Consider the following 15,536-nt stretch of genomic DNA (forward strand, 5'->3'; position numbering starts at 1 on the left):
GATTTTAATGAAAACAAATGAAGATGTACGGATTCATTAAGGCTTGCAACAAATTTAACTTTGCTTAAATTGCTACCCTTTTCAGTAAGCCTGATGCTTTTACATGCTATTCTTTAATCTTCATGACCCAATCCATTTTGTTGAACTGCATTTTCAAAATTCTCTTCCTCCCATCATCTTATTTATTTTTATATTTCCCAGATCCCAAATATACTGCAAACACACCCCCACCCCATCAGCTAGCTCTTCCACCATCAGCAACAGAAGCAAAGTTGAGTCATACAGCAGGATCCCTGTACTGCACAAGTTTCATGTCAAGGCCCTGTTCCTCTTCATCATGACCACTAATGTGCTAGGAGAAAGCTCCTTTGGAGATCTCCTTTCTATCTGTAATCTGCCAAGATCTCCACTCTCAGCTGGACACTTACAGCTCTCAAAGGGAAGGATGAAAAGCAGAAAAGCCATTTAAGAAGGTGGAATTTTACTGTATCAAATCACAGCAAATCCATCTTGGACCACCTTCAGAATACAATGCAACTTACCTCTTCGCGGGTTTTGTGTTTCGTTTAGCGTTTTTGGTGCATTGTTGGGGGTTTTTTGTTTGGGGTTTGGGGGTTTTTTGTTTGTTTGTTTGCTTGTTTTTAAAAAGATGCTTACGTTGGTTTAAAAGAGTCCTTTCACTTAGCATTTGGAAAGCACAAGGAGCATGCACTTGGGCAACTGTGGTATTTCAGGTGATGGGTAGACACTTCCAATGTGGATCAGTGATTTCCCGAAAAACACTACTGACTGCCTGTACTTGTATGAACATATTTTAACTGTAAAGACAATCCACAGTCATTTCTTCCTCAGAGATCAATAGTGGAGAACAAAATGGGAAGAAAACATTAGCAGTAACTATATCAGAAACAACAGTCAGGCAGATTTAATAAAATCATTAATTTTATATTTTGCAGCCACTTTGATGACAGCGTGGGGGAAAAACAAAACAGAAATGAAACACAATCCATTATAACGGTACCAGGAAATTCACTCAGTAACTGCATCAGTGCTAGCGTTCTGGCATTTCCTTCGTTTATTTAATTTTTTTTTCACTTTGTGTATCTAACATTGCATGCTGAAATGCATTGCATTCATACAGGTTAACTTACCTTCCACCTTAGTACACTTTTACAGTCATATACTGCTGGTTTATACAACTAGTGATGGATACACATCCAACATGCAGCTAATGCAATTCCCAGAGTCTTTTCCAGACAAAATAATTATGGCTAAATATTTAATTGCATTTTGACATGAATATTTTTTCTCTTCCTCTTTAGGTAGAGCCAAGCCTTCTTCCAAATGTGTTAGTAACAGTGAAAATAAACAGTTAATTGGCAACCGAGTACAACTGTAGAGCAACACAGTGGTAAGTATTTATGATGAAACTGTGACTTGTGCCTTTGATTCTGCAAAAGCAGTTCATCTCCCATGAAACTACTTGTTTGCCTCTATAGATTTCCAAAAGAAAGGGTATTCTAATTTTACTAACTGGTCTTCCTGTTATGAATTATATACCAGGTATGTTACTTTGCAGGGCAAAACATAGCTGCAGCAGGCATTACCCAATGTTAGAGTCTTATCAAGTACAAGAGACATTCAACAGCATGGCCTACAATTTTGTGCCTCAAATGAGACAGCCACAGTCAAAGTACAACATATAAATTCAGGCAGATCAAAAGAACAGAGGACACCGATAGAAGTTAATGACTGGAAATCCTTATACAGCTGCTTTTTAAATTCTTTGCTGTGAGCAACCGACTCCAACAAGACCATTAGATAGGAAAGCCAAAAGGATCAAAATTCAGAATTTTAGACACAAACACATTTCAGTAGCATCAGTTATGACAGTGAAGCTAGCCTATATAGAGTTTCTAAGTGTTGATGCTAATCATAATATTCAAAGTTAACAGAGCAAATGAGAGTACAAAAGGTTTTTGGACATCATAACTGCCAGAGGAATTATTTTTTCCAGTAATTCTAACAAATATAATTGCCTGTGTCAAGGAGTTCCAAAAGCAGATGCAATTAAAACACTGCTGTCCTAAAAGAAACAGAAAAGGTTTTTCAATATTCAGGAACCTTAGAAGCACTACTAACATGCAGTAACTATTTCTGCAACACTTATGTCTGCATAAGTACATATAAATCACTTACATTTACTTATTTCTCGTACTCCTGGTTTCTGATAAAATTACTTTTCAAAATCTAATAAAGCATCATGGATCACTTCTAGACTGACGCTTCAAAATTACTGTATGCAGAGAACATGGTAAAAATGTTACAAATTTGTTCTCAGCTCAGAAATGACTCTAACAATTTTATGATTTTGCTTAAAAAAAAAAAAAAAAACAAACCAAACAAACAAACAAACAAACACCACCAAACTTAGCCTAAAATTAGTATTCTCTGTGTGGGCATACCACTGTATTTTCAATTTTTTGAAGAGACTAAAAAGAAATTCTGTGTACTAATCTTAATCTTTTATGGCTAAGTTCTATGAAAAAAAACAGTAAAACTCACTCCAACTGATAAAAAGCATATGCATACCTGCAGCAAAGGAGTTTTCTGATTGATCCAAATCACTCCTTGCTCCATTGGCCTTGTTGCACATTTTGGAAGACAGCATCCCTCTCTTCCATTAAGGAAAAGAGGAAAAAAAAATCTCAAGTGAACGTACCTCCTTATTGCCAATGCACCAGAGCTGTTGGAGGTGAAAGCAAAAGCTAGTATGTGCTGGCCTTTCCTGACACACAGGAGAAAATTTGACATCAAGGACTTCTAGTCTCTCAGATGTGGTATCTTCAAAAGTTAGAGCACTGGCAGAGTTCAGCAACTGATAAAAAAAGGTGACTCAAGGCACCTGCTACAGACCAGGCAAAAGGGAGAGGGAGCTGAATCCCAATCGTATCCTCTATTTTCTGGGCACAACCCTCCTTTCAGTTCACGTCTTCTAAGTCCCATGGTTGGCCAGCACAGCTGTCTTCAAGAGCTGTCCCCAAGAGCTAGAATATGTCCTTTTAAAACACATTTTTTTTCTATTACCCTACACAAGGGTAATCAAACTTCACCTCACTCTCCAGGCTCCCATCCTTACTAAACCAGAAAGGACAAGAAAGAAAGGGACGACCAAGACTGTGAGAATGAGTGTGTATGCAGAGAACTGCAGAAATCCAAAATTACTGGAGGACTGGGGAGGGATGAGAATGATGAGAGAACTGCAGAGATGCCTGAAGACAAAACTAAGAGACAGAAAAATCAGTGAAGGGAGGAAATCAGAAGAGAAAGTGCTTTGGGACATATAGGATGATCAGATAGGAAAACTTCAAAGAAAGGAATCAAAAGAATAATTTAAAGATAATGGATACATGACATTTCAGAATACATATTCTTAAAACTCAAATTGTTCTTGTTCTGTGGTTAAATTGATTAAAGTTCTGTGGTTTTGTAATTAAAAAGCCACATTAAACACACACTAACAATAATTAGGGGGAAAAGAACCTCATGATCTATTACATAAAATCACTTGGACTCTTACAATAAGCAAGCTGAATTTAACATAAATCCCATAATGGTTGAACTACCACTCAAGAACCGGAGGGTAAGTCAGGCATAACTCTTTATAGAATATTATTTCTATGAAGGTATGATATTTATGAAGCTCGATAGTGTTTTGGGGATGCATTACTTTGCTATCCTAAGTTTCTACTGCAAACAGGAGGATGTATGCTTTAGTCTTTGGGTTTTATACCACCATCAAGACCAATATTACAGTGTTTGTAAATGAAACACAATAGTGAAGGCCTTAACGGATTTAACAAGAGACTCACATTTAAGAAGCAAAAGCATTGTTTAGGGTAGCATTCTTTTTTACATGCTTTTCGAAAGCAAGATAAGGATGGCAAGACGAAGCTTTTCACATTGAGACATCACTTGTCATGAAAAGGCTTTCTCAAAACCAGAAGTCTGGAAGCATTTGTAGGAGTTCAGCTTTCACTGATCTGATTTGGAAGACTGTCCATAGCTGAATCCTTACAACTAAGAGCTTTGGCTCCGCAGTTCTTTCAGCATTAATCCTGGGCTTTGCTAACTGCACTGTGCCAGAACAGCACACCTATGGGATAGTTCACAGTCCAACTCATTCTTTCCACTGCAAATGCCTATACAAAAATTTTTCCTGCACAGTCCAAGAGGAAGTGTGCTATAACATCTGTAACTCTTTATTTCTTGGGTCCTTTCCATGTATGAATAATCTATAAATACTTAAGTCTACTCTATATTTCTGTCAAATAAAAAAAAAAGCAGACAGTTTGTACTCTTACACGTTCAGTTCCTGCTAACTGTAAAATAGGTGATATTCTGTTCACTTCAATAAGACTTCTAGCCATGCTATTTAATACAAAGTATAGATAAGTAAAATATCACCTGCAGATGAAAATGTGGCTGCCAGCATCTAACTACAGCTTGGAATATTCATGCTCTAGAGATCACGTAAGGATTATTTTTAATTCCAGGTAACTAACAACAAGAAGAACTGAACTTTTAAGTGAAGAGCTACAAAAATGCAGAGTATGATTACCTATATTTACTTTTTAATGAGATAAAATGTCTTCAATCAAGTTCAGTTAGACTGAACTATCTAAGGTTTTGAGAGAGTATGTGCAGTAATATAGATACCCAGTGAGTAACCCGGAGAGTAGAATATTGGTACAAGAAAACTGTCTGCAGTTTTCATGCAATACTATCATGCAATACTTCTGCTATTTCTCTGTAGTAAACTACATTTCACCAAAGTTTTAAACTAGTTTCTTAGTACATTGTGCAGATCAAAGAAAAAACTGATCAGATACACCAAAGCAGATTACAGTCTGTTAATCCACTTAATTTAAACTGTACTTGGCCTGATTTAAGAAGTGTAAATCACAGTAGCCCAATTAAGTGTTATGCTCATTTACATTACCTGGAATCAGGTCTACAAGTGTTTCTTTTTCAGTAAACCTCAGTAAGTTTGAAAACATTCAAAAAATAACAACAGTAGACAATAACAAAAAGTAGATCAGCTTCCCATATTCAAATCATTAAGTACAGAACTCAGTTGAGAAGATTCATTTTTTCTCCACAAGATGCAAAACTTCCCTTAATTTCTCCTCCCTTAGAAGACACAATTTCTAGGCTTCAACAATCCACATTGGACTTAGGTTGCCTATCTGAAAGTAAAAGATTTCATTACCAGTTTCCCAAGAGGTAGTGAATGAGGTTTACATTTTAAATGTGTTTTGGATAGAGGAGGAACAAAAGGATAAGCCATCCATGACAGCAAGAGGACACCCGATTGGAATCTGTTGTGATACTGTGTGGATCCTAATTGTCCTGCACCTGCTGCTGTCAAAACTGCAGGGGCAGGGAGGGACTTCACAACTGTTTCTGTACTAAGAAGGAATGATTACAATACTGGTATTTCATGGGGATACCTACATGAGTAAACATTAATCAATTTATGTTAGGGTTGTGAACTAAGATCAAAATAATTATTTAACAAATAAGGCTTGCTTGCAGCTGACTTACAGCCTGTATCACAAGTCATGAAACGTACTCAATAGAAAGCTAAATCCTTTACTCTTTCAATACTGTTTTTCAAATGACACACAACCAGCTAAGACAGTAAGTCAACACATTATTCCTTTGGAAATGAAGTTCGGATATATGACTTGTTCCAGGCTTCTCTTATTTACGAGCCATTTGGAAGACTGAACTCCTTGTCATTCATACTTACAAAGATTGTTTCTGTCTAAAAACGTTTCACATGTGGTTAATCAATACATGTTTTACCTAACAAAGTCTGTGTTTAATATACAGATAGCCAACACTGTCTTATGCATTAATAAAGGGACATCATTAATTTAAAAATCACATTAATCTGTCAGAAAAGTTTCCATGCATTAGAGCCTCACCAAAAAAACTGATATTAAACAGAAGAAAGATTCGAGGAAAAGTATTTCTATTTTTCCAGATTGAATAATTGAGTGTTCATCAGTGCTTATGTTTTGTTCCCCCACAGTAGTTTCCCATTTGTTTGGGTGGATTTTTATCAAAGCATTGGAAAGAAAAGCACTACATGGTGACAACACCACCGCAAACCTTGGAAAGAAGACACAGTGACACACACAAGACCTGAGGCTTACATTTTCTTCTATGAACATATTCAAAACGGACTGTGTCACTTGAAACAAACACAGCAGTCTAGGAATGACCAATTTACAGTAAGAAAAAAAAAGGCGCAAGATTAAAACAAAGGCTTCTTTTGTACCACCACATGGTAGTTCTTCCATTAAAATAAAAAGAAAAATTAAAAACATGCATTAGTCCTCCTTATATTGACCTTACTTACCCCACCCATTTATAATCAAGAAATGTAATAGAAAAATTTATCTACAGAAGCAAGAAACAAAACTTGTTAGCTTTTTTTTTTCCCCTCACTAAAGGGGACAGCTTTAGTGTCAGCTAACTGACAACTGATGAAGCTTACGCCAAGAGGTGTTGAACATACTTCTTGTATCTGTAGTACCTCAAACTATTTGCAAACCAAGATAAGCTTAAGCAAGCTTTAAAAACCTCCTGACTTCATGTTCTAAGAGCCTTGGCAGTTAATTGTTTCACTTAGTGACTTATTCTATCATGATGAGGCAAACGCGTCTTAAGTTCAACATAAGTCAAAACCAGCCTTCTTTGCAGTGTATCTAAGCCAAAGCCTTTTACCTATTAACTTACCCTAGCTAGAAACCCAGTACTTAAGTCTATGCCTTTGTACACACTCAGTATCAATATCAGTATTAAGAGGAAATGAAACAATGACATAAAAGCCAAGATTTCTTCCAAAACAGTGAGTCACTTCTTAAAGGACGCAGGATCTCATTGGAAATTAGTATTTTCAAGATTACAAGGCAAAATTAACACAACACCCGCCTCAATACAGTAAACAAACAAAAAACACCCACTCAAATTCAATTACAGAAAATAAGGGTAACATTTTAAACCAGCAATTAGTCCACCTCTTAGAACGTCAAGTCTGACAATTTTACTTTATTTGCCTATTATAAAGGTATGCATAAATCAACTCTAGAAAAATCAGCCTTCCATAATTTGCAATATTCAGTATGTTTCACACAATGCCTAAGGAGAAAAAAAACCCACAAATACACCTCCCTCTCAAAAAAAAAAGGCTTACATCTTTTATATCAGGAACAAAAACACATCTAAACACGTGTAACTAAACACGTGACACAAACTAAGGCAAGAAGTGGAAGTTGTCAGAATTCTGTGGAACATTAGGGAGCGTGACAATTTACAACTGCTGAGCAGCAGCCCCACAGTGTTTACAGTGGCTCTCTACAATAACCAATAGTTTCATAACTAAATATATCAACCTGTCACACTTAACAGACCAACATAACACATACTTATCCAAGTTCAGAGCAAGTTCATAACACACATTTACTCAAGTTAATAGAATGTGTTTATAAATGTTGAGCTAGGTCTAGGTTATATTTTGCTAGAAGTTATTTCATTCTAAGAAAGACAAAACACCTTTTAGGAAACGAAACAGAAGTGGTGTCATATCTACACACTCAGAGATTATTAGGTGAACATTTGAGACAGAAACACCATGTAAGACAGCCATGAACTCTGACATTTATTCTAGTTCTGATGCTTTGCTACACATGCTCACAATACCCTAACGGTATTTTGGGAAGATCTGGACATCACTCAACATGGCATTATTCAAAACATAAGCAGCTAGTTGTTATACAAAATAATGTGTATATACATATATTTTTATGTAGACACACAAATATGAAACAAGAATATGCTCATAAAGTTTCTTAAAGGTTGCTTTTTCATTTATGACAGTGGCTGCCTGTTTTTCTCTAGGTAAACAGCATGCAATTGGAGCTTCTTCTTATTCAAAAACATGCAGCAGCGTCTTTATGGCTATATCCACACTCGTATGCAGAACAGGCCAGGAAACAGATGCTGAAGCAATGCAGTACAGCACGTGTGCTAAATTCTCTTTTCTCACAAAATGGGGCTGTCTTATCCATAGTCGATTTTGGGATAGACCCTGGTCCATGGTTTTCCCTGAGCTGTGCCTCGTTTGGGCTGCTGACACTGGCTAAAAGCATGCCAAGGAGCCCACTAACTATTAAAAAGTGCCACAACTCTGGAATAGCATTCAAGTTCAGGCTCTGAGCCCACTCAGACAGTGGGTACAGCCATAGCCTTACTGACCCCAATGAAAGTTTTGCAAGTCTCAGAGCGCCCACCACTGTTACATTCATAATTTTCCTGTTTTCCTGTGCAATACAAATATTTGGGAAATTATTTCCTTGACAACAGTATTTATGTTCATGAAGACAATGTAAACATTTTTATTAAAACAGTGAATCAAGCAGCATAAATTATGGTTTTTATGTAGCTATGGCTACATTTTAAAGAGATTATAAATTTACAATCTCTACTCTGTTATTTTATAATGGGAGAAATACTTCTTCTATCAATCAGCTCAAAACAGATTCAAATCGGTAATCTAGCAGAAGAATAACAAGATTAACCAAGCAGATTAAGATGCATTTTAAAAACAGCTAAATAAAGAAAACACATAGCTTAACAAGCACACCTTTTGAAGCTGGAACATTGTAGCCTAGCACTGTGAAGCTCACAAGCTCTTGAGAGCACGAAGTTAGGGAATCGCACAAAGATGGGCATATGACTTTTTGTGACAATCAGGATCCGAAGGGAGTTGCTGGGTTTGTAATTTTTTATTGCTATTTTGCCAACACTTGGCATCTGTAATATCCAATTTAGTGTAGCCCTTGATATGGGGCACCTAGTGAATGATAACTTTTGAGCATTTTTTCAGCACGATCCTCACAGACCTCACTGCTTCCCACTAGGCTGTGGCCAATCCATTCCACTCACCGCAACGTGCTGTGGCTTCAGCTGTCACATTCATTCCTGGCAAACTCTTCTTTCTTACTGTGGTTACTCTATCTGACAAGGATCAGTCAATGTTTTCTTTTTTTAAAGGTGCTGCTGGTCATTCCTGGAAGAAAATGAATTTTACTGTTGCATGCTTTGAGCTCATCTAATTACTATACCAGCCTTCAGGGAATTTTTAAACTAATGACATTGTATTTGTCAAGCACAGAAACTTTTAATCTGATTTTTCAAGTGGATCTTAGCCAATGGATCCTGGCCACCATAGCACTTAACAAAACACATTTGACTGTCCTCCATGCAATATTTAGGTGGGCTTACTATCAAAATGTTAATTTGTGTTACCGAATATCTTTCTCTGGTAGTCAATACAAGGCATATATGCATATTGACAATGTTATTAAAGTTTTTATTACCAAAATTCCACAAGTCAAATTAAATGTGTGTATATACAGCTTCACAAATGAACAGAGACGTGCACCTTAAGAAATCTGAACCAAAACACTATCTGAACAACTCTCCAGTTTGTCTGCTGATCTCATGATTTGTTGTATGCCAGCATCAAGAAACAACAGCTCGACAGTACAGTTTGGTTGTGGGGTTTTTTTAATTTCAACATCTTATTCCTTTCTTTTCAAGATTTTTTTCCATTTACAGTGCTAATACAAAGAACAAAACCCCAAACTATTAATGATGTCACAATGACTGCTTAACTCCCCTAAAGCAAACAGCTCAGAGGACCCATCAATCATCTGCTCTTGGGTACTTTCTTAATTCTAAATGACAAATAGTGCACTATTTCAACCACCAAGTTTGGCTTAACTGTACTAATTGGGTCTTTTGGACAATTAATGCTGGATTCACATTTCAATTATCACTGCTTCTCCAGAACACACACAAGCTGCAACTGTGCCACGTAGAAAGGTTGGTGACTACACTTCAAAGAAAAGATCCTTTTTCAAAATTTTCTTTTCATTTTCCACAACTATCTGTCAAACATTTTTTTTTTTTTTTTTTTCCCCAAAGCTGCATACTTCAGGGCAAATTTACTAAACAAATTACCAGATACAAATATTATTGTTCATTAAGCAACTGGTATCAGCATACCAGTCCTCCCCAACCATAAAAAAATACAATTGTGACACAAAACTGTGTAAATATAACATAACATAAAATACTAGCACAATCAAGATAGTAGTCATAACTGTCTACATCCAAACCAGATTTAGCCTCAGTAACTTTTAATTTTCTTCCCAGTGCTACAGGGTATCATGAGAAGAAGGAACAGCTCTCCACAAATAAGACAGAGAAATATGAAGGCTATGACTAGCCATTTGCCTCAAAATCTAAATTCATACATCCTGTCAGCAGAACTTGGAAACCTAACACCAACATTATTAAAACAAATAATAGGATTCCTAGGTGTTGTAAGGGATGACTGGAACACATACACGTGTAACATGAGTGGCTACATCTTGAACTAACAGTCCAGGTCTTGCACTTCCAATGAGAATTCACAATCTGACTGCAGTCTTATAACACGACTACTCAGAAGTTTTATCAGGATGCTCAGAGGAGAGCATGCAACTGCTATGCTACTTTCACCAAGTATGCAATCAACTTCAAGAAAAGACACAGGTTTCAAGCACTGATGTCTACATTCCTGTAAAAAATATTTTTTTAAAAAAGTGTTACTTGAACTCTTCTACTATTACAGTATCTTAGGATCACATCCTACTTGTCATCCCATAAAGAGGCACCCTAGTAACGTGCTTCCATGCTACAGAAACTTTTATCACCATTGGCGATCTTGCTGTCAGAGAAACAGGCATTTTCAACCTTTGCTTCAATATCAATGATATTCCAACCGAGCACAAACAAGCTACCACAGAGGGCCTGCATCACTGTCTATGTAAACTGTGCAGTTTACTTCAATTGCAATGGAAATGACATGGAACTTTTCTTAGATACTGAACTCAAATATCAAAATAATTTGTAACAATAATAGTTAATCCTGTTCCCATCTTGCAAAGGGCCCTGATATGATTAGATAAACACCTTATATACTGCTATTAGCTTCAGAGTGCCAAAACACAGGTTCACAAGGTTGCAAGGGTACGTCTCCTTTCCTCTTAGGTTGGAGGACTTCTGTATAAAATGTTCAATTCAGTTCCATCTGTTTGGCAATGAAATTAATACCATTCCTACTAGTGAGTGAGTAACTTCATTCTAGCCTCTCCCCCTTTGTAATATAACCAAAAGATCATTAACAGATGATGTGAAGACAAAGGCTATGACCGTGCCATGCATGATGACAGCAGGATCAAACAAAATTAGGCTCAGCTACGCAGAGCATCCCATGCTATGAAAGGCAGCATTGCTGGATATTGTCTCAAACAAGGGGTTTTGAACACACTACTTAATTTTAAGCACATATTTACATCTTGTTTTCAATGATTAAGTAACATTACCCAAATAGGTGTTCTGTCACCACCTCGCTTGTATCGGTACAAGTTAGCCAATGGAGTAAACATAATAGCGTAAGCATCCTGTTTATCTGGCTAAAAAATCCAAAATGCTGAGTTGGATTAAAAAAGAAAAAGAATCAAAGGAAAAGGAATTACACTTAATTATTCAAGAATGTAATCTGCGGATTGAGTCCCATAAACAGAAAGCCCCATTTTTGCAGCATACCAGAGCTTCAGTTGCAGTTTAAAGAATGTTGGCACATGAAGAAGAAAAAAAAAGAAAAAAGAAAAAAAAAGTGTGGGTTTTTTTCAGTTAGGCATTATTATTTAATCTTACAAAGAGGGCAACACAAAATTCATTCCATTTCCTCTCAGGAAATCTGACAAAACAGTATATTGTTTCTGGCTGGCAGCCACTCTACTATCATAGGGTTTCTTAAAGGCGTAACATTGTGAATTACACCAGGTTCGAAAAAGCACTGGAAGTGTAAAACAAGTAGAAATGCCCATTAGCTAAAGTGACTTTAAAAATAAATAGCAAGATAGTAAACCGATCTTTAATGAAGGCAGAGGGTCCTCACGGAGACTGGCAAATGCTCCAAGCCAAACCAATTCCATAGTGCCAACAAGACTGAAAGATACACCACGAGTTTGCACTGGCATCACCAGAAGGCTGTTTATAAAGACAGACGAACAGGACAAAGGCTTTTCAACTACAATTCTGTGAAGTTAAACTACTACTAAGCATAACTTTAAAAATGGTCTCCAGTCAACCATATGAGCTCCATGCAATCTCAAAACCCATTTTAAGGTGATATGTTTAAATTCCAGCACAAGATATAAATAAGGACAGAAAGATAGATACACACACGTGGACTAGCATCTAACATCCACTGTGATATCTCCAGCTGACATGAAAGCATCCACATTTTTTGAAATTTAGAGCCTGAACAGCAGTGGCATTAGGTTTGTTCCTTTCATATGCTAATAATGACATCATATCTTATGAACCAATGCTACAACCACACACTATTATCTTATAAGTATTTTTTTTCTAAAGGAGTCTAAGAACTGGGCAAACTGCTCACCTGCATATAGGAAGAAGGTTTTTTAATCCATCCATGACATAGATTTCTTTCCGCTCCTCAGTGCTGTGAATAATTACTACTGAATTATTAATCATGGTTTGACTGTTTTTTCAAGTAAGTAAAAAAAAATTAATATAATTATTGGGGGAAGAAGAAAAAAAAATCTACAAAAGAAGTTTTTGAGCATACAGGAAGTAGCCCTGGACATTTACAAAGTGGAGCAAGGTAAGGCCGCTGCTGGGATTTTGGGTACAGGAGGGATTCAGGGTTCAATCTCTTACAAACATTCCAATGCAGTGTAGTGTAGTGCAAAGGCTCCCTCACACAGCATCCTAGAAAAGATGCTATAAATACTCTCTTCATGCTCCTGACATATATCCAGCAACAAAATAAGGGATAATAAATTATGTAACTATTACTGTCTACATATACTATACATCATACAGCCCAAAAAAGATTTATTTTTTTGTAAATATCCTCATGGTCTGTAATGATGTGCACAGAAAAGGTTAAGAGAAAAAAACCAAGTGTACTAAGAAAAAAAAAGGCATCTCCACATCAACAAACAATCCACAGAATGGTGAGAACATGAATATAAGCCTATTTTTCCCCCACTGTCATTGTGCTGTATTTCGTGCACACAAGAACAGAAACATACGTTAAACCTCACTGTTTTGAAAACAACATGCTTGAAATCTGCAGTGATCTTTCTTCCCCACCACGGACACTGCCATATAAAATCTGGAGAATAGCCTTATACATAAATAAATAAATATACTAAATGGCGAGGGGGGGAAAGAGCAGAGGAGATAAACGCGGCGCACAAAGTGCTGAATGCATTCTCCGGGCAGGAAACGAGTTATAATTAAATGGCCCAAAAGCGATTAACATCAAGCCAAAGGGAACCCTGCGGGGCTCCGCGGCAGCCCGCCGCCCGAGCCTCCCGCATGACGGGGCAGCCGAGGCGGGCGCTGGAGCGAGGGACCGGAGCCCGGCGCGGGAGCAGCGGGCGCCCGGCCCGCACGGTGCAGGGCCCGCCCCGAGCCCCGGGGGTACCGCGGGCGGGGACCGGGGGGGGCCCGCACCTGCCACGGCACCGACGCCGCTCGCTGAAAGCTCCGCGCCGGCCCCGCCGCGGCCCGGTCTCCCCAGGGTGCCGCCGCCCCCGGCTGCCCCTCCGGCTCAGGCACGTCCCTCGCCCCCGCGGGCGGCTCCCGCCGGCACCGGGCGGCCCCGCGGCCGCGGCGGCGCCCACTCACCTCGCAGAAGCGCGCACTGCGGCTCCGCGCCCCGCGGCGGGTTCCGGGGGAGGGCGGCTCCCGCGCCGTGCCGTGCCGCTGCAGAGCCGGGCGGCGGCCGGAGTCACCCCGTCCTTGCGGCAGGCAGCTCCCGCCGGTGGCGGCGGCCCCTCCGCGCCCACGGCGGGGCGAGCGCCTCCCCGCGCAGGGGCGCCCGCGCCGCCCCCCGCCCCCGCGCCGCCTCAGCGACGGGGCTGGGCCCCCCGCCCCTTCACCGGCCTCCGCCTCCGCGCCGGCATCTTCCCATCAATCACCGACAGGCACGGCGGTACGGAGGTGGGGGCGACCGGGCCGGGGCAGAGGCCGCAGCCCCGGGGCCTGGGCAGCTCTCCGCGGGCAGCCGCTAACAAAGCCGCTTCCCCACACGCACCCCCGCCCCCGCGGCGAAAGCAAGGCAGGGGGATGCGGCCGCCCCGCCGGCGGAGCGGGCTGCGGGGATTGCGGGGATCCCGTCCGCTCCGCGCCAGGCCGCGGCTCGGCGGCCGCCTGGGCTCCGCGCGGGAGCGGGCTGCAGCGCCCAGCGCGCTGCGGGAGATCCCAGTCCCCACCGAGATCCGCCCGGCGAGCCCCGACCCGCGCACCCGAAATAGGTAAATCCGGTCAGGCCGGTGAGAAGCTTTCCCCGAGCGGATCCGGGGGGAGCTGGTCCTGCAGCTGTTACATTTAGACCGCGATTTATGAGAAAGCACCGCTCAAATGGTGCTTTGAAATGCTAATTTCTTCCTTTAATTCACATACATTTACTAGCACTGACAGTTATCAGTGTCATCAACGTGAATATGAGCCAGCCTTTATCATTTTCTCAGTGTCAATTATCCTGTCTATTTGAAAGCAGTTAGGTGCAATCCGCTCTACATGCCCTATTCTTTTCGGCAACTTTACTTGTGCTTTGTCCATCATAATGAATTCAGGAATGTTTTCATAGGAAAATGTGGTTACAAAAAAATGTAACTGAAATGAAAACTTAACATACACACAGAAATTATCAGAGGACCGGTGATGTGAAACACTGCAGAATCACAGCCCAACAAAATCATGGTCATGCCAATGACAGAAAAAATGGACACATTAGACTTTTTCTTACATGATCCAGGTCGTGGTTATTATTATGAGACAACACCTCATGCTTTGTTTTCTTTTCTGAGTCACATGAAGGCAAAATCTTCCACAAGCAAGGAGCACATCAGTCCTAACTACTTTGTATTCTACATCTGTTTTCTAAATTATATATCTCTACCAATATATGGGCAACTAAATGGGTTTCTGTAAACGCTGTTTCTTCAGAATAACCAGCTGGCAACTATATAAAAAAAAAACAAAGTAAATTTTGTATAGCTTGTAGCGTATTCTCAAAGCCCTGGGCTTGAAATCCTTTCGGTATTTGAAGCCCCTGGCACTTTTGTCTTGGGCTTCAATAGAAAGAGGGAATTTGCTGTTCTGCCCTTCTGTACCAGACGAAACTGCTCCAGATATGAGCGTGTGTGGCTCTGTTCCAAAGTAGGTCAAGCTGTGAAAGTCATTAACACTCTTCCATCAGTCTGAAACTTTGTTTCAGTTCCTTTCTGTGAATTGCACATGTATTGGCACTTACAATGTAAACATGCTTACTGTGCAAATGATCAGGGTGCAACTGATTAGTCTTACAC

The 15,536-nt window shown here is 39.8% G+C and overlaps 1 protein-coding gene across 2 annotated transcripts in view; it reads right to left on the reverse strand.

Annotated features, from left to right (window-relative positions):
- Positions 1-14,211, reverse strand: part of HECW2 (HECT, C2 and WW domain containing E3 ubiquitin protein ligase 2) — a 176,785-nt gene extending 162,574 nt beyond the window's left edge. Inside the window, exon 1 of one of the 2 annotated variants that reach the window (XM_075756220.1) lies at positions 13,852-14,211. The gene's annotated coding sequence lies outside the window, so the exon portion shown is untranslated. Of the gene's footprint in view, positions 1-9,018; positions 9,145-13,851 lie in introns of those variants that run through there. The other variant, XM_075756219.1, reaches the window with a different exon arrangement.
- Positions 14,212-15,536: the final 1,325 nt, after the last annotated feature.

Source organism: Balearica regulorum, chromosome 6 (genome assembly GCF_011004875.1).
Source record: "Balearica regulorum gibbericeps isolate bBalReg1 chromosome 6, bBalReg1.pri, whole genome shotgun sequence".
Classification (NCBI taxonomy): domain Eukaryota; kingdom Metazoa; phylum Chordata; class Aves; order Gruiformes; family Gruidae; genus Balearica; species Balearica regulorum.